Raw genomic sequence first — 20,768 nt, forward strand, 5'->3', positions numbered from 1 at the left:
TCTAGACTGCACTTAAAGTTTTACTGGCATAATTATGTAGCTAAGGGGTGTGATTTTTTTACTGACATAAATGTGTCAGTAAAAGCCTTAGAGTAGATAATGTAGCCTTATAGTGATACGTTGTTATACTGATATAGGTTATTTTGTTTCGCCAAACCAGCATAAGTTATACCAGTATAAGCACTTTTATACCAGTATAAGATCATCTGTGCTAGGGCATTTTTGCATCTAACTATGCCAACATAGTTATAGCAGTACAACTTTAAGTGTTGACAACGCCTAAGTGAAAATCAGCAGGACTTAGGCTGCTAAATGACTATGTCACTTTTGAAAATAGATGCTTTTGGACACTTTAACCACAACCTTCATATCTGACTGTACTTCTGCCTTCCATGGTAGATGAGTAGAAAATTCCTGATTTAGTTCACAAGCCTTAAAAATATAAGAACATACATAAGAACAGCCATACTGGGTCAGGCCAATGGTCCATCTAACCCAGAGCCCTGTCAAATCTGCAGTCAATGAACTTTGGCATCATCCTATGGTTCAAGGGAGCTAGTGGTAGGATACATTTAAAGGCCCGTGTAGGATGCCTTTGAACTTCCCTGCTCTAAAGGAATCGAACAGTACAGTCTTATCCAATTTTCCTTTACCTAAGAAGAATGCAGGCTTATGAAAAACAAAAAATAAAGTGACAAAGCTTAAGAAACAAAACATTCACAGTTCTGTTCTCTTTTCCTAATCTAGGGGCTGCTCATCTGAGTCACGTTTTTGCAATGCCAGCTGGCACACCAGCCTCTCCTCCAGCTGGAAAGACATCAGATCTTTCCTGGTTATTATCCCAACAACTCGGTTCTGTAGGTCAACAACTGTCAGGTGGCGAAGCCCCAAGGTCCGAAAGATGATGTATGTGCGTTGCAGAGAGAAATGAGCCTGAACTGACACCGCTGATTTGTTTATGTATGGCTCCTGCAAGACAAAGAGAGAGAAGGTGGGGGTTGGAGAAAATAAGTGTGTAGCCATTCCTGTTGCAGCAGGCTTCATGAGTGGTGGGGGGTTAGATTACTACACTTTCTTTTATTTCAGCTGTGCCCAAATCAGTATAAAGTACACAGTAATAAGCCCTTTCTTTTCCACTAAAAGATCAGGTTCACATTAAGCTGTTATGACTGGAATATAACCAAATCTCACAGGCTGGAACAGCTAAGCTGAGCTCCATTGATATGAACTGAATTCCTGTTTGGAAATAGTAAATGACCGAGTATTTATTAAGTCAAAGAGATGTTTAATAATTGCTCTTTCATTAAACAACCCATTTATGACATCCTGTAATATTCTTTAGTTAATGTTAGTAAAAATCAGCAAATCAGAAATATATACTGCATGAGAGAGGACAAAAAGAAAAATTATATACTATGAGGTCTGCTGGGTGCTGAATGCTGATCATTGAATCCCACCTTAGACATAAATGTTTCTAGATTTAACTAAAGCTAATTTGGTAAGTTTCCCAGGTAAATATTGGTATTTTAAGGTGTTCACCAAGTTTCTGTATCTTACCTATCCATACAGCATCCTACTCATAACTTGGGCCAAATTCTATCCTTGAGTGCATATGGGTACACAGGGAAATCAGTGGAAGCTCCCCACACCCACCTGAGGATGGTGTGTCTTGTAGTCTCTCCAGGAATATTTTTGGATAGTGGGTAGATTGGAACCAGAGGAGCAAAAGCATTCAGATTTCTTTTAAAAATAATTTTTTTAAAAGGACTAATGAAGGGCAAGATCTACCCAGAAAGTATTAGGAAGTACAAATTGGACCTTGCTGCAACAGGGAGGCCCTCAGCAGGATTCATCCTCATAGGTCAGCTTGAGTTCTGACCAGGAGCTCTATAGGAGCCTATCAGCAAAGGCCATCAAGAGGTTGCTGCACTGAATCAGTGCATCTCTCAACTGCCCTGCCCATACCCTCACCCCAGCCATTTCTGGCATCTAGGCCACCTGGCAAAGTGAGGTTACAGCCACTTTGTCCTCCACAAACTCCTCCATAGTAGACTTTCCACCACCAGAGACTCCATGCATTGGCTTATGTCTAAGTTAAGGGTGTATTTCACCCAAAAGGAAACGCTACAAATATGCTCTCAAGCTCTTTCTACAGGCATTTTTCTCCCATTAGCCCTGACCTGCTATATGGCTATTTGCCAGAGTTTCTTTTTCTGGTACTATGAAACAGATTTCCTTGCTTCCCATTGTCAAACTTTTGATATTTCTTGGTGCAAAACTGACTAAAACAGTGTGAAATGGACAAGGTGTAACATAAAAAATGCAGAAACACCTGGCTGATTAACCTAGTAGGGAAATCAGCAAGTGTTGGTTAGTAGTTAAGATTAAAGCTCAGTGAATAATGCACTTTGTAGTTTGTTGGAATTTTGAAAAATTGAAAAAAAATTGTTTCATGTCAAACATAATATTAATTTCAACAACAGAACATTTTGTTTCAGTTTCAACCTTATCATCATTCTGGAATTTTTAAAAAAACCTTAAAAGAAATTTTGAAAACATTATTTCAAGTAAAAATATAGAAACATTTCATTTTAAAAAAATGTCAAAATAAGATGGGTCAACTTTTTTCAGAATTTTGGAGTTTGTGTTTCTTTGATTTTTAATTAACAATTCAGTGAAACACACAAATTCATGAAATGTTTCGGTGCCACTGAATCTGCATTTTTGCAAAAGAAAAAAAGTTTTGGCCAAAAAATTTTGCCCACTTCTACTTGCAGCCCAGATAGTCATCACAGACAAAGTAGTTTCCTTAAACCAAACAAATGTGCATGCTTTCCCTTGAAGGAACTTCTTTAGGGTTACCAACTTTTGTAATGAAAATTTCCAATTTAGCTGTCAGTTCAGGAAAAAAAATGTCAAATCTGTTGAAAAATAGAAGCCTTAAATATACCTTCTTGCCAAGTCAAGTTTTCAGATGTACTTCACATTCTCCATTTAGTCTATTTAGAGAATAACTATACTGTGGTTGAATAATAACATACTCCTTAGTATTCTTTTGTCTGGTCTGCAGTCACATCACCTCTCCAGATGTAACCTAGTCAAATCTCACAAACTAAATAGGGCCAATAGTGGTTGAGAGACTAGCAGGGAAAACTCAGAGGCTGCAGGAAATTAAATTCATTATCAAAAATCCCAAGCAAAATCTTTGCTTACTGCCAGTTTAATCAGCTGTAGGGAAATTTCTAATTAATGATCCACAATGAAGGAAATGAGCAACTACTTTTACCTTCACATTTCTATACCATTTTGAGGAGCAGATAACTAAATGTGTAAAAACAAACATGAAATTCTTTAAATGTTTCAGAAGCAGAAAGCTCACAAAAGGATTAGTGACTTCACTGGATCACTAGTGGATGAAGAGAGCAATTAAGGAAGATAAGGACACTGTTGAGATGCTACAGTCCTACTTCTTGTTCAGCCAATCGCTAAGAGAAACAAGTTTGTTTACATTTATGGGAGATAACGCTGCCTGCTTCTTATTTACGTCACCAGAAAGTGAGAACAGGTGTTCAGATGGCACTTTTGTAGCCAGTGTTGCAAGGTATTTATGTGCCAGATATGCTAAACATTCATATGCCCCTTCATGCTTTGGCCACCATTCCGAAGGACATGCTTCCACGCTGATGATGCGCATTAAAAAAATAATGCGTTAATTAAATTTGTGACTGAACTAGGGGGAGAATTGTATGTCTCCTGCTCCGTTTTACCCACATTCTGCCATATATTTTGTGTTATAGCAGTCTCGGATGATGATCCAGCACATTTTTTTCGTTTTAAGAACACTTTCACTGCAGATTTGACAAAATGCAAAGAAGATACCAATGTGAGATTTCTAAAAAATAGCTACAGCTCTCAACCCAAGGTTAAGAATCTGAAGTGCCGTCCAAAATCTGAGAGGGACAAGGTGTGGAGCATGCTTTCAGAAGTCTTAAAAGAGCAACACTCCAATGCAGAAACTACAGAACCCGAACCACCGAAAAATAAAATCTACCTTCTGCTGGTGGCATCTGACTTAGATGATGAAAATGAACATGCGTCAGTCTGCTCTGCTTTGGATCATTATCAAGCAGAACCCATCATCAGCATGGATGCATGTCCTCTGGAATGGTGGTTGAAGCATAAAGGGACATATGAATCTTTAGCACATCTGGCATGTAAATATCTTGCGACGCCGGCTACAACAGTGGCATGTGAACGCCTGTTCTCACTTTCAGGTGACATTGTAAACAAGAAGCGGCCAGCAGCATCTCCTGCAAATTGTAACCAAACTTGTTTGTCTGAGCGATTGACTGAAGGAGGACTGAGTGTATTTGGATACAATTTTACATTATTTTATTATTTAGTGCAGGGGTTTTTTGTATATAATTCTACATTTGTAAGTTCAACTTTCATGATGAAGAGATTGTACTACAGTATTTGTAATTAGGTGAATTGAAATATACTATTTCTTTTGTTTTTTTACAGTGCAAATATTTGTAATAAAAAATAAATATAAAATGAGCACTGTGCGCTTTGTATTCTGTGTTGTAATTGAAATCAATATATTGGCAAATATAGAAGACATCCAAAAATATTGAAATAAATGGTATGCAATTATTGTTTAACAGTGCAATTAATCACATGATTAATTGAGATTAATTTTTTGAATCACGTGATTAATATTTTGAATCACTTGACAGCCCAATACGCATTACAGGTCGTAAATTAAATTTATCAGCTCAGAAAAGGGACCTAGGCTTCCCTGTAGACAGCTCAATGAAGACCTCTGCTTAATGTGTAGCTGTGGGTAGAAAAAAGAAAAAAAAAAGCTAACAGTGTTAGGATGCATAAGGAATGGGACATGGAATAACACAAAGAATATTATAATAATTGTATATATATCAGTGGCATGGCCTCATCTGGAATACTGGGTGTAATGCTGGTCAACCCATCTCAAAAAGAATACTGCAGAACTAAAGGGGTAGGGGCGGTCAAAGAAGAGCAGTGAGAATGATCAAGGGCCTGAGAAAACTCACAAATGAAAAAAGAGATTAAAAAGACAGATTGTTTTGTGACCCTTTCTCAGGATGCCCAAAATTACAGGTTATCATGCCTCTACCTCAGTAAGAGAGAGATTTGCTGGTGCTAAACTGGGTGAAACTCCCTGTTAGCCCAATTTGCTAGCTATCCCAGACAAATTTCTCAGGACTCTGATGGCCCTTACTTTGCTTTGCAGGTAATACGTGATGCACCCCTGGTCCCAAGCCCCTGAAAGATCGTTCTCCTGGAGTACCCAGCCCCTGTCACTGGACACTCACAAAAATTACCAACTTCATAGATTCTAAGGCCAGAATAGACCATTGTGACCATCTAGTCTGACCTCCTGCATAACACAGGCCATAGAACTTCCCAAAAAAGTCCACTATCTCCAAAGAGAGTGTGCACACCAGCTTGTTTGATTCACATTTTGCTAATATTACAGCACAGAGATCTACTCATAAAACACAGAAGTTTATTAACAAAGACAGAGGTTTAAGTGATATAAAGCAAGGATAATGAAAACAGAATTAGTTACAAATGAAACAAAAGTACAACACACTTCTAAGAGACTAAACATAACTTTAGCAAGCTACAAAATCCTTTGGATAAAACCATTTTCTTACCCTCAGAGTTTTTCTATAGAGCTTGCTGGTTTTCAATCAAATCCAGATCTTCATGATTTCCCCTACTCATTACCAGGGGTCTCCTCAGTAAATGGATAACAGAACGTCCTTTTGCTTCTTCTTATATTTCCCAAAGTTCCAAGGGAGTTTGTTCCCAGAAACAGGGTGAACCGCTGGGGTTCAGATTACAGTGTCTTCCCAAGCAGAGTTCACACACCCCTATTAACCTGGCTTTTCCTGTTGACTTCCATGTAAAGGTAGTTCCCACTGTATTTGGCTCCACAATGCTCAATTTACATGAGAAACAGGGAGATAACTACCTTCCCTCCCGTCTGGGGAAAAACCTGTTTCTGCTTTTGTTTGGTTACAGACTTTAAAGCATATCATCAGTGAGTATCCGTAATTCTTCATATAGTACCAACACATACGTTTCACAATTATATTAATGGCCGTTATGTTACCAGTTTTCATCTGATACCTTACAAGACACTCTTTATAGGTAAATACTATGACAGCAATGTGTTAGGTGTAGTGAGTTTGTCAGGCCTGTTAAGAGTAGCTGTTACATGACAGTGAATCCTTTGCCAGTTGGAACTGTGGGGCTCTTAAGGTCACGTTTACTTTGGAAAGGAGAAACAGAGAGGACAGAATAAGATAATGAATGATATCAAGAAGGTAGATCAGGAACTTGTGTTCTCCCAATCCTATAGTATAATACAAGAACAAGTGAACATTTACTGAAACTGAAAGAAAGGAAATTCAAAAACAATAAAAGGAAATATGTTTGCACTCAATGTGTGATTAAACTGTGGAACTCATTGTCACAGGAAGTCACTGAGGTCAAGAATCTAAAAGAGATGAGACATTTATATGGACATCAAGACTATACAGAGTTATCAAAATTCATAACAAACATGTAGAAGGGATATTAAACCTTATGCCTCAGGGTTTAAACCCATCTCTAACTATTACAGATCAGGATGAGATCCATGTAAGAGGCAGATTATCTTGGAAGGGAGGCAAGGTTCTTACGCTTTCCTCTGAAGCACCTGTTCCTGGCCAATGTCAGAGACAGAATACCAACCTAGATGGACCTCGGTGTACGGGGAGACTTTGGCAAACCAGTAAAGTGCCTGAAACCACTATGGCTTATTGCTAAAAGCAGCCAAGTCAGCAGGCCGTAAATTAGCCAAGTCAGCAGGTTTAGCTTAACCAAGGCAGGAGGGGAGGGGGCTTTTTGGGTGCCACAGAAAGGGCAGCTTGACCCCATGTCCTTCCTGATAAGAACTGTGTTGAAGTTGCTGATACATGCATCTTAGAAGAGCAGGATGTGCCCCAGGAATGTCTATTGGGGCCTCAAGGCTGCAAACTCTGGAAAAACCCACAGCTGGTTAATCGATAATCAGAAGGAACCTCTCGCTTGACCACTGAAACTGCTTACTTAACAAGTTTGCTTTAAGGGACATGTCATTCTATTACTAATGTGTAAATAAGGGGGAAAAGTTTGAGGTAGTGGGACTGTTCAGGACTGGACTCTCTCTTTCTGGATGCATCTTGTGTTTCCCAGCGGCAGATGGGCTGCCGCTGTGCCACTCGAGAGCCACACTCAGCTTTGGTAATTATCAAGGGTTGGGGGTGTTTTACTAACCTCTTGCGGACGTGTGTATAAGTGCTGGAGACTACGTAAAGTTTAGCTTTAAGTGAAAGCACTCTTGTGTTGTCCTCTTTGTGCCAGCCATCTATCAGTCGGACGGCCGTGTCTCCCCTGATTTATTTCCTGACACCACCTCGCACAGAGTAAAAGTTACTAAGAGCTTTGGGTTGAAAGAACCCCGGGTAACATCGGGTTTGACCCAGTATGGCAATTCTTGTGTTCATCAGAATCACTACAGTGAACTCGAGCAGAGCTCAAAATATATATATTTTTTTTTTACATAAAAACCCTCTAAGTCAGTCCCAACTCTGAATTTCCCAGGGTGCCACATTTTATCCTTGTCTACTCTGTGCATTGTAAACTCATTGAGGCAAAGACTGGCTTTATTTAATTATTTATTTTTCTTAAGCTTTGTACAGTGCACCAAAAACTATAATGTGCTTGGGCCCAATATTCTGGTGCAGTATTTAGGAAATAAACATGGAAATGCTTTCTGTTTGCTTTATAATGCTAAAGGAGCCAAATGATGACAGTTAAATGATCTATTCCATTAACATTGTATCTTTTGGTCAATCTGGAATGTATTTTAATCAAAAGCCCCCTTGAAATGGTCTCCTTTGTTGTATTTTCTTGTTGGCTCATTTTATCAACATCTGTTACGTTTATACAATATGAATTAAAACTTTGGAATGCTCTTTGTACTCAGCTACTTTTGTTGAGAGTGTAACGTCCCAGGATTGGCAGTGTTTATGTAAGTCAGTGCGGCTGACACAGCCATCATAAACAAATGAGAAAATATAACAAATACATTGTTCATGGAGGAAATGTTTGTTTTTAGAGTTGGCTTCACTCTTACCAGATTGATGAAGAGTTGCTGATACTGAGGATCTGTACTGTAGCGATTCAGCAGCATGGTCATCTGTGGTGGATCAGGCAACTTCTCCACTGTTATCTGCAATAGGCAAGATTCTATTTCTCCTTCCAAACCTTTCTAATTTGACTCTAAACCATATGATGGATTTTCATCTGCATCTGTACATCCTAATTTTATTTTTACCAAGCTCATATTTAGGATTTTTTAAATCCTTTCTTCGTTTTGATAAATTAATAATACTTAGCACTTCTATAGTTCTTTGCACCTTCGTTATGCTTTACCAAAATTAATTAAACCTCACAATTTGCAAAGGTGATTACGCTCACAGAGCTAAGTATTATCTGCCCCATTTTACAGACAGGAAACAGAGAGAAGATTGGAGTAGCTGATTTAAGGACAGTGTCAGAGCCAGGATTAGAACACAAAAATTTCTGGCTTCCACTCCTGCATGCCTCCCAGGAGCGCCTGTAACTTATTGCAGTTTTATCTGGCTGTTTATGGGCTCCCCTTTTATTTAGTTTATAATTTTACTACTTATTTAACAACATATTAATAACTATTTTCATTCCTAGTACAATCCCTGGACATATCAAATATGCATCAATTAACCAAATAGAGAAATAAAGAAAAGCGATTACCCTTTGGTAAAAAGAAAAGGAGTACTGGTGGCACCTTAGAGACTAACCAATTTATTTGAGCATGAGCTTTCGTGAGCTACAGCTCACTTCATCGGAGGAGAAGAGGACAGCAGGAAAGAGAATCACGGTTAGTCTCTGTTTCAAAGATGGGTTCATGTTCCAGCAGAATGCATAGCTCTAACCTAGTTTTTACAAGGAATACATTCACCATCAAAGCCAAATTTTAAAAGGTCCAACGTAATAGATTATGATCTCCAGAAACTAGTGCCTGACAATGCTAAAAATATACAGATATGATAAGTCTAATATTAGTGGGGAATACATTATTTATACAAAGCAAGTTTTGCTTTCCTAGATTTCCAACAAAAATTGTGTGCATGTCTTCGGGTTTCGGTTTGGTGTGGAACTCCTCCCAAACCTACATTTTTTTTAAATGGATTTATCTCCTCTACATTTTTATTTTTTAACTGAATTAATATGATTGGCAAGAACTGCTTGTGTAGTCTGTCTAGTTTGTTCCAATCAAGTCATAATTGCAGTTACAAAGGGAGTCAGGTTTGTCATCTTTGTTTGTACAGATTTTTTCAGTTCCACCTTATGTCCACATTAAAGCATGAGACCCATGTTTGTAAAATTCTTTCAGACTCATTGTGGTTTAAATAAGGAGTGAAATCCTGGAACGCAATTACTTCAGTGGGACCAGGATTGCACCCACGATCTGTGTGAGACATCCATCTTTGCTGTCTGAATCAAATTCAAATGGCCATCTTTATCGATATATGTAAAATTTGTGGCCACAGAGGTACACAGGGAACAGCAATCACACAACTTTTAATCAGGAGTTCGGCAGGGAAGAGATTGAAATACAAGGTGACTTTTCTAAACGGGGAAAGAAGAATTAGGGTCAAAGCTCCAGTTCACAAGTTGTTGTTATAAACTCCCATCAGTGTTCTCAGAGTGCAGAGTCTAGGGGAGTGTAATATGCTCACGTACACAGGGTTGAAGATGGAGACCCAACCTCAGATCCCTCGCTTCCAGACAGGAAACAGTAGGAACGCTATCACTGCTCTCTAGTGAACCTTCTGGATGACAGAAGATAAGGCACTGACAGGCTCCCAGATGGAGGAACATCCAACTTTCCTAAGCCAGAAAATGATCAGAATGGCATGGGTCCTTCGAAGGTACTAGCAGTCCTCCTGGCTGATATAAGGGAAGACTATAATAGACTCCAGCAGGAGGAACATCCATCTCTCCCCAGCCAGAAGGAGGGTCACATGTCTGGTGCTAGTGGGGGAAACTAATGGAGGGGGATCCATCTATGGTGGGAAATGATGACAGAAACTTCCAGGATACGTATCAGTGCATAGCTCAATTCGTAGACAGTAGGAGAAATTTAAATAAAGGGGGACTATGAGGAAAAATGACCAAAATATTTAATGAATTTGAAAATGAAAAACATTGGCAATATAGTGTTTTTCCCCCTGATTCCTGGGACTTTTTATAAAAGCGGGGGGGGAGAAATGCATGTTGCCCATAGTAGCTAGAGACATGACCAAGTCACTAGTTTTGGTTACCTGGAAGTAAGTTAAAGAGGGATTTATGCTTTAGATGAATATACAGTAACTATAGATTTGCTGATCCAGTTTAATAGTGATTCAAGTTGTTCTTGGTGTACTCAAGATAATCTCCAGGAGACCGTGTTTCTCAATCTTGTGTTATGGCAGATAATCATAGAATATTAGGGTTAGAAGATACGTTAGGAGGTCATCTAGTCCAATCCCCTGCTCAAAGCAGGACCAACACCAACTAAATCATCCCAGCCAGGGTTTTGTCAAGCCAGGCCTTAAAAACCTCTAAGGATGGAGATTCCACCACCTCCCTAGGTAACCCATTCCAGTGCTTCACCACCCTGCTAGTGAAATAGTGTTTTCTAATATCCAACCTAGAGCTCCCCCATTGCAACTTGAGACCATTGCTCCTTGTTCTGTCATCTGCCACCACTGAGAACAGCCTACCTCCATCCTCTTTGGAACCCCCCTTCAGGTAGTTGAAAGCTGCTGTCAAATCCCCCCTCACTATTCTCTTCTGCAGACTAAACAAGCCCAGTTCCCTCAGCCTCTCTTCTCTTCTATTTGTTCAGTATTTTGTAAAACACTTTTCATCAAACCTTCCTGAAATTTAAAATGAGATATTTTGCCCTTCTTCCAGGGTTCTCAAAGAGCTTTAGGATTATTAAGCATCCCTGTAACTGGGGCATATATATATGCCCTTTTCACAGATGAGGTACAAAGAGATTAAATGACTTGCCCAAGGTCACATAGTAAATCAGTGGCAGAGCCAGGAAGAGGTCCCAGGAGCCCTGAGTCCCAGTCGGCTGCTCCAACCATTAAACACACTTTCCCCTCCCAAGAAAAATGAGTAAATAACTAAACATAGCTCATATTTACTGTTGCAACAAAATTACTCACTCCACATCCCCCCCAAACAACCTTTTTTGGCACTGACATTTTTTAAAATCACTTTCACATTATTAATGAGAGCAAAGCTCTGAGACAGCCCTCGGTCTGTACCTAACTAGTGCAGTTATAACTCTTGATAGACAGGTTTCAGAGTAGCAGCCATGTTAGTCTGTATTCGCAAAAAGAAAAGTACTCCTTCTCTTCTTGATAGACCGTTGTTTCTGAAGATCAGCAAGTACTCTTCCCCAAAACAGATACTACAGCCTGGGGACATGGACAACATGAAAATCCAGTAATGTCTGGTCTTTAATAGTATTATGCCTTCTGCTTGCAAGGATCGCCTGTTCAGTTATACTTATTGGTTCACATTATATAACATTTTTCACAAGCCTCCAAATCACATTAAGTAACTGTGAATTATACACCTGGGGCCAATATCTGCCCCCAGATATTCATTTACAACTCCTATGGGATCATTTCATTCACCACTGAAATGCAGCCACCTTCAGGGAGCAAAACTTTATGGTTGATCTCTGGGCCAGAATTCTATCTGTGGCTTTCAATGATACATTGCTATACCAACTAGACATGGGCCCCAAATGCTAAGTTCTGATCCATAGTGGTACTTTTCCAAAGTCTGGAGGTGTTCATATCCAGGATATGATTTGAGCCTCTCCATGATACAAACCCTTTTGTTTTCCACTTTAACAGTGTCAGACTGGAGGAAAAAGCAGGCAACATTTACCATGAGCTTAAAGAGCAGAAACATTTGCTCATCACCAGTGGTTTCTTGGCTGGTTTTCGCAGCTTGCAATTTGCTCAACTGTTCTTAACTAAACTCAGTGGGGAGTCACTTAGCAGGGCTTTGAGAAGTGAGAGGAATTTGGCTAGTCAAAAAAGGCACACAGAAACACAATGAAGGAAATTGTTGGAACATTTCTGATAAGAATCCAATTCTATTAAAGCCTGCCATATTCAAGAGAAAAATGAGCGTACATTATTTGATTTAGGCCTCCAGAAGTCATGCTTTGGAGGTATAACATCACGACTCTTTGATGTTACACACAACATCCTTCCTATCACATCATCAAGCCTTAGAAAGAGCAGACCAAACATGTTCCTTGCACTATTTTTTGGACTTAACAGGAAGTGCTAGGATTCAAACTTGGACTCAGCAATTGTTCGTTTACTCTGTTTATTTAAGAAGGAAGAAAACCCTTAAGTAATGAATCTCATTTCAAAGGCACTGTTGCAGTTTGATATACTATATCTGTTACAAAACATGCATCACGAGGATACACATAATTAAGATAATACATTATTATCACGACCTCCAAGTGTCACATTCGGCATGATACTCAGGAATTAAAAGTATCTGACAACTTAGAGTGTCACCCTTTTCTTGTCAAAAAAGCCCATTTACCAGAGGACACTGCAAATTCTGTGCATGGGGGAGTGACATAAGAGGAACACAAGCTCAAAAATAGCTATAAATACAAAGACAGTAGATTAAACAATCCTATCACTGGCAAAACCATTCAGGGCATGATTCTTTCACCATGAATGTAAAGGATAGTCATGGATTTTATTGAGAAAATTGGAGAACCTGGAGTATTTATTTCAGTTTGTTCACTGACGTTTAAGACCCATTTTTTCTTCATTAATTCACCAAAGATACCTGCACTGCTTCTTGCGTGTGTATTTTGTTTCTGAAATTTTATTGTCTATGTGTGGCTCGATATGGACTGTGAATTAATGTGTGTCATGTATGAAGCAGAGCACAATGAAGGAACTTAATATAATTATCCCTCCATCTGCAAAAAGAGCCGCTTCTCTGTTGCATCTTCATTAAGGCATGATCCAAAGGTCCAGTGACAAGTCTTGGTTTCAATGGGCTTTGGGCCAGGCTCCATATCCTAGCTATGCTTTTTGTAAAGTAAAGGAGATAAATTTCAAAATAGGATGATAAAATGAGACAGAAGCCCCTCTGTGGTCTCTAATGACCCTGATTGTGTAGGGGTGCTGCTGATTGCCCCATCCAATGCACTGGCAGGCAAATCCTTAGTTAGGGTTGCCAACTCTCCAGGACTGCTAATCTTTAATTAAAGATTAGGTCATGTGATGAAACCTCCAGGGATATGTCCAGCCAAAATCATCAATCCTATCCTTAGCTGGTGTAAGTTGTAAAAGCTCCATTGAAATCAATGGAGCTATGTCGGTTTCCTGCAACTGAGGATCAATGGCTCCATGTCTAGTTGGCAGCCGGTGTCAAGTGGAGTGCCCCAGGGGTCGGTCCTGGGGCCGGTTTTGTTCAATATCTTCATAAATGATCTGGAGGATGGTGTGGATTGCACTCTCAGCAAATTTGCAGATGATACTAAACTGGGAGGAGTGGTAGATACGCTGGAGGGGAGGGATAGGATACAGAAGGACCTAGACAAATTGGAGGATTGGGCCAAAAGAAATCTGATGAGGTTCAATAAGGATAAGTGCAGGGTCCTGCACTTAGGATGGAAGAATCCAATGCACCGCTACAGACTAGGGACCGAATGGCTAGGCAGCAGTTCTGCGGAAAAGGACCTAGGGGTGACAGTGGACGAGAAGCTGGATATGAGTCAACAGTGTGCCCTTGTTGCCAAGAAGGCCAATGGCATTTTGGGATGTATAAGTAGGGGCATAGCGAGCAGATCGAGGGATGTGATCGTTCCCCTCTATTCGACACTGGTGAGGCCTCATCTGGAGTACTGTGTCCAGTTTTGGGCCCCACACTACAAGAAGGATGTGGATAAATTGGAGAGAGTCCAGCGAAGGGCAACAAAAATGATTAGGGTTCTTGAGCACATGACTTATGAAGAGAGGCTGAGGGAGCTGGGATTGTTTAGTCTGCAGAAGAGAAGAATGAGGGGGGATTTGATAGCTGCTTTCAACTACCTGAAAGGGGGTTCCAAAGAGGATGGCTCTAGACTGTTCTCAATGGTAACAGATGACAGAACGAGGAGTAATGGTCTCAAGTTGCAATGAGGGAGGTTTAGATTGGATATTAGGAAAAACTTTTTCACTAAGAGGGTGGTGAAACACTGGAATGCGTTACCTAGGGAGGTGGTAGAATCTCCTTCCTTAGAGGTTTTTAAGGTCAGGCTTGACAAAGCCCTGGTTGGGATGATTTAGTTGGGGATTGGTCCTGCTTCGAGCAGGGGGTTGGACTAGATGACCTTCTGGGGTCCCTTCCAACCCTGATATTCTATGATTCTATGATTCTATGATCTGCCACCATGTACCTTCAACTTTTTACAGAAGTCAATAAGAATTATGGGTGCTCAGCACCCTACAGGAAACCCTCAGCAGGACTGGATCATAACTGTACTACTCAGTAAAAGTTAAGCACTTTTTCTAACACTCACGGTAATTTGGCCTTCACAAGATAATGCAATGGGAGAGACTTTATGCATACAACTATAAGAGGGATAACCAGTTTGAGACGAATAGGCCTGCTTCTCTGAGTCATTTATATGCTTTGTATTAACATAGCTGCTGTTAAACTAGGAAAGATGGTTTTCACGTGTGTTTCTTTAAATTGTGGAAAAACGGACATTTTTGTAAAATGGGAAAATGATTTATTCAGTTTGGGGAGGATTAGATCCCTGGGTATAGGGCATAGCTAGAGAGCTTAGATTTTTCATTTATGACAGGAAAATCTCAGAACGGTTAGAGGGTCAGTTCAGGTTAAGCAGCCAAAATTGCCAGTGTTTATCCAAACCACTTGAGCCTACAAACTTGGGCTGGAAACTGTGTAAGAACAGTCTTTGATTAGATTTTGGCACTCGGACTTCCAAAGGGATGGTCTTGTGGGTGATGCACTGGACTTGGATCCTCAAATTTTGGGATCACAAACTGTCTATGCCACAAGCTTCTCATGTGACCTGGGGCAAGAAATTTAATCTCAGTGCCTCAGTTTCCAACTCTGTAAAATGAGGATCATCTTCCCTACCTCAACGGCATGTTATGAAGTCAAATATTTAAAGGTTGCAAAGTTCTCAGATACATATTTATTAGGACCCCATCACTGCAATAAGTAAATGAGAGAATGAATAAATAGACATAGTCCTAGCCTCAACGTGAAAATGCAGAGATCACACCAAAATTGGAAAAGAAATGGGGAAATGCAAACTTAATATTTCTGAATCTTCAAAAGGTTCCATTTGGTTTGATTCTAGAAATGGGCAAAAGCCCAGAATTGGATTCGTATTTGTTCCTCTCCCCCAAAATCTGGTTTGTTACCATCCAGATTTTCAATTTTAGAACTTAACCACACATTTAAACTATAGAACAAAATATGTGATCAGTCTTTCCATACACACACCAGTTTTCCCCATGCCCATATTTGATTTCAACATTTAACAGTCTGCACTTGCCTAAAAGCCACCCACATGTGGCTGCATATCTTTTTAATTTAGCTTTGTGAGTTAAGCACATACACTCTGCATCACTCTGGCTGTGTGGCAGAATCCTGCCACACCTGCACAATTATTTGTATAATGAAACAGGCCCACTCATTTTGAAAGTATCAAATAATGTTGTTCTTTGTAAGAAGTTTCACATTAAGATCCAAAATAAAAATCTCTGCCATAAACTCCGTAACCTTCCTCCATCTTCGTTGCCCATGAACTACACTGTCCTAGGAATCTGACAATATATGGGGAGGAGTATAATGTCAAAGGGGTTTTTTGAAAGTGCTGGATTCAATTTATTTTAACAAGCAGCCCAAATCAGCAATAGGTTGCTCTCAGTGAGTTGTTCTAATTTAAATGTCAGGTTACTGTACACTGTATCTTTTTTTTTAAATCTCACATTTAAACTAACTGGGTCAGCTTTTCAAACTCAGGAATTTATGACATCATACAAACAAACATGTTCTCAGATCCCATACTTGTACTCAAATAATTTCAAAAGCACCTTTATATGCAGTCAACTACCCCATTTGCACACACACAAAGTTTTCATGTACGTAATGTGCTTTTTTTTTTTTTATTGTTGGCTCAATTTAAATTCAGCATTTTAAAGTGTAGTCCACATAATTTGCCTCATCTCTATCACTGATCAGTGCTCGAAGGATCACCATTATGAAGAAGGAATGATGGGAAGACCATGCATGATCTTCTAAAAGAAAAGAAAATCTTTATGCAATACATTTATCTCCTCACGTATTGCATGAACTTTGCAGCCTTCTGTATCAGATTGAGTAACTTTGCATTCCTGGGATCTAAATTTAGTATCCTCTCAACAAAGTGCCAGAAGGATAAGGTTCTCCAACTTGCAAAATGACAAATTATTTCAGAGGGTGCCAGCAGAGAGAGACTTTGCTGATATTAAGGTAAATTTTTCCACAGTCACACTCAAGAATTACTTCACATATTAAGTGTTTTGGGCATCATGAATGTTAGGATCTTTTCTTAAACCTTCCATTCACTCCCAAACTGTTGCACTGCATTTTTCTTTCCAAATGCAAATGCTTCTCATACAAAATATAGGGACATTGGCTTATTAAAAGGGTGTGAGAGAATGTGTGTGTATATGTGGGGAGCCATCTGGTGAAGTGGATGGAAGTAAACTAGAAAAAAACCATCCCCTCTTATGGATGCATTCAAGTGATAGAATCATAGAAATGCTTCTATGTCCTGAACACATCCGTAACTTTTCACAGTGCCATATTCCTTTCCCAGCAGCACATATCAGCAGTCTGTACCCTGCCACAAAAGATTCTTCACTCACAATGGTTTCTATTCACTTTGCTGACCAGATACAAATCATACCTAATAAACTGCCATGAAATATACATATATACAGTACTTTGGAGCAATTATTTCCCTGTTAAAGGATGTTACTGTGTAATACAGCTTTAAGTTTTCAACTTTGTCATATTTTCTAAACTATGATCTCTTCGATTTACTTTCAGGTCTGTGACATTCCCCTTTACTGGAGTGAAAGCATGCAATAGCTAAACAATGTGGTTTGGATTTAGTGTTCCCATGCATCATCATGAAAATGTTTGTCTCAGCAATAGTGTCATTATTGTTACTTGGAACAGCTGCTCTACCATCTCTTTAAATTGAGGAAAACAAAGCATCTCCTTTCCTTACTAGTTTACAAGCAGGGAATTTAAAACAATTTAAAACAAGACTAGCCAATAGAGGGTTTATGAATATAGTGTTTCCTCACAAAGGAAGCAGAATGACCAGTACAACAACAACAAATAATAGTGTTGCAAATATAAATGCTGTTTGGTTCCCTCTGTTGGTAGCAATCTGGATCTGGATTTGCATCTGGATAGAAGGTTATTGGAAGTTCAAGCCCCACACTATAGCTTGGACTCCTGTGTGGACTGCAGCACTGGGCATTAAAGGTGTCCTCTGAATGGGAAGTCAAAGAGAATTTTCTAATGGCTGTGTAGTTGAAGGTTCAATATCTCAGTGCACATCCTGAAATGAGTAAAGAATAAACCTGGGTATCCTGGCCAGCATTCCCTGTCTAACTAAAACAGGTACTAACATCCAGTGCTGTGTAGGAACTGTTTATGAGAGCATAACAGCAGCTCTGTTTGTCTGTGTGGTAACTCCCAGTGTTCCTGTTCTCCAGGAATGCAAACTTTCAACCTTTAATCACAAAAGGAGTCTTACTCACACAAGTAATACCAATTTTATTGAAAGTTCTCACGTGAATACAGACTACTCACATGATTAGGGCACCAATATGCTGGATCAAGCCCTAATTCAGCTTTTAAGCCAAGATTTTCAAAAGTCATTTTGAAACCCATTTGGACCCATTTTCACAAGTATGTACCTTCTTTCCCTCTGCACAACCCCCTAAGATTTCTTTCTTGATTAAAAGGAGGGATAAGCTTGTACGGAATCCTATGCTTACGTTTGAGTGCCTCAAACTTTTCAGTACGCAAAAGTATGATATACTTTAAAGGAGCCTGACTTTCAAACAATGCCAAGCACCAACTCTGAAAAAAAAAATAGACCCCTTTAAGATGTCTGAAGATGGACACCCATTATTTGAAGCATTTAGAATCATTAGCCACTTTTGAAATCTTCACCTCAGTTTCCACCCTTTCAATTAGAGGAAGAGAAAAATGAACTAAGGTGCCTAAGTGACTGGGGACCCTAATTTCCATTTCCCAAAGGAACAAACTCAAGTTAGTTTTGAAAAATGGGACTTAGGCACCTAAAATCATTGAGATATTTTTACCTGAAAGCTTTTAAGCTGAGGTAGTTTGATCTGAGGGTGGCAATTGCACAGGACACAGCCGCTCCTGGTCCCGTGTAGCATATCCAAAACGGCTAAAATAGCTGCAACCAAAGTGAAATTGGTTTGTTTGTTTGTTTGTTTGTGCTTTGTGACAGTTTCAGTTTGGACGTAAAATTTTTGGCAGTGTACTTTTATTTATTTTTGTCTGAAGTATAATAATTTCCATTAACCATAAATGCTGACGTCTCAGTGAACATCATGGGTGGGAGGAGATGGGGTTTCCTAGGTGAAAAAAGTACACACACAAAATGTGGGCAAGATGCCAGAAATATCCCACTCAGTGGCAATAAGCCAAGATTTTACCAGTTTTTCATTAGATCCAACATATTTTGTAAAGTCCTGCTTAGACTCTATGACATTGTGGTTTCTGTGCAATTACCTTCTCCTGATCAAACTAAATCAACCTAAAAAAATTCCTTCAGTTAAAATGGGAAATAATGGATAACAGCTGTGCAGGTAATGATGCAATGGCAAAAATAAGGAAAAGTGCCCCCGTCCCTTCCAGCAGATAAATTGTATAAGATACAAAGCCTACAGGTTTAGGTATAAAGAAAATGGCCTGTTTTGTGTTATCGATACCCAAATAGGCTAGTCAGTGACCACTTTGTAGGCAATCTCTATGATACAGCTGTAGCACTGAGCACTCAGTGCCCTGTCTGAGCAGAGTTTAAAGCTGCAGCAATTAGGATAGGGTGGGAAGAACTCAGGCTATGAAAAATTCTTCCCTCACTCCTCAGTGTCACCTCATCAAAAGGAAGCAGAAGAAACAGATCCTGCCATGAGAAGCCATCCATCCACCTGCCTTTCCTGGGTGAATGTTGGGAGGATCTGACTGAAGAAATACCCAGTTTTTCACTTTCTTGGACAATGTGGAATTAAGTCTTGAGAAGCTATCCCTGGTTTTGGAAGAGACACTGGGTAAAAGGTGCTATTCCCTCACACCTCAAAGAAAGAAGGAGAGCAAGTTGGAGAGGTACACTTGCATGGGGGTGGAGAAGGCCAGTGTCTTGGGAGGCACAAACGTTGCCAGGCTAGATATCATGAAGGATGGTGCCCATATAAGGGTTGTCAAGTGGAGGGAGGACACCAGGTCTGAGCAGCACATGTTGTCTCACAGAGGAGTGAGACACATGCCACAGCAGCCAAGACAGTGGGAAGGCCAGAGCATCTCCCAAGCAGCTTCCGCTGAAAATGCTCTTATTGATCCCCAGCAAGAGTTTAAAGATGCACCTCATTTCTCCTGCAGAACCCCCATGGGAGGGTAGCAGCAATACCTCTGGCCTCTGTCAAGGGTAAATCCCATCTTGGACACAGTTACTTCCATAGGAGCAGGGCAATGCAATTTACAGCCCTCTGAACCTCCAGGGGTGACCCATTTATACAATGCTTTTCATTTGCTGTGTTTGCTAAGCATCCTGCTTCACCTGCCCTGATAGAAAATAGCTTGTCCTATTTTGGCGAGCTGGGATCATCTCGGACATTTTTAAAGCCAGACTCTGAATCTCCTATATTCAGCAGCATAAATCCCCCATTCTTATTAATTCCATGCATCAAGTTCTCCAGACACACGTTCCTCAATCTGAATTCTGTGCGGGTTTCCCTGGACTGCACTGTGTAGTGAATGTGGCAAAATGTCAAGATCCTTACTCTAAGGAGTCCTTTGCTTTGGAAGCTTGTGCTTCAGTTGTAGCTCCTTTCTCTTTAACAATTTTAGTCTCTGTTGCAAATATGTTATTAGTTTCATATAGGACTTTCTCAGCCAGGGAAGACCTCACGCTTAGGTCACCCAAGCAAAAATAAGTGTGGTGATCTCATCCTAACCCCAAGTGGATGTGTGTCCATATCACAAAAGCTAACACAAAATTTGGCTCTATTAAGCAAGGCTGAAAGTCTGAACAGGGTTGGACTAGCAGGGTGTTTGTTACAAGTCAGCACAGAGGTGCATTTGTAGACCTGTGCGAGAAAGCTTACGAAGTGCCTGCCAACACTGTCTGGCTTTAGTCTTTGCTTTCGTAAGAACTAAAGTTCACCAGCCTTTTCTTGTTAGAGGCAGAATAATTCACACTTACAATAAATAATACTTTGCCCTCATACAGCACCTTTCATCTCCAGCATCTCACAGTGTGGGAAAGT

General features: G+C 39.9%; 1 pseudogene; it reads right to left on the minus strand.

Annotated features, from left to right (window-relative positions):
• Positions 1-738: 738 nt before the first annotated feature.
• Positions 739-20,768, minus strand: part of LOC141981427 (chloride channel protein C-like) — a 102,748-nt pseudogene continuing 82,718 nt past the window's right edge.

Source organism: Natator depressus, chromosome 2 (assembly GCF_965152275.1).
Source record: "Natator depressus isolate rNatDep1 chromosome 2, rNatDep2.hap1, whole genome shotgun sequence".
In the NCBI taxonomy this organism is placed as follows: Eukaryota; Metazoa; Chordata; order Testudines; family Cheloniidae; genus Natator; species Natator depressus.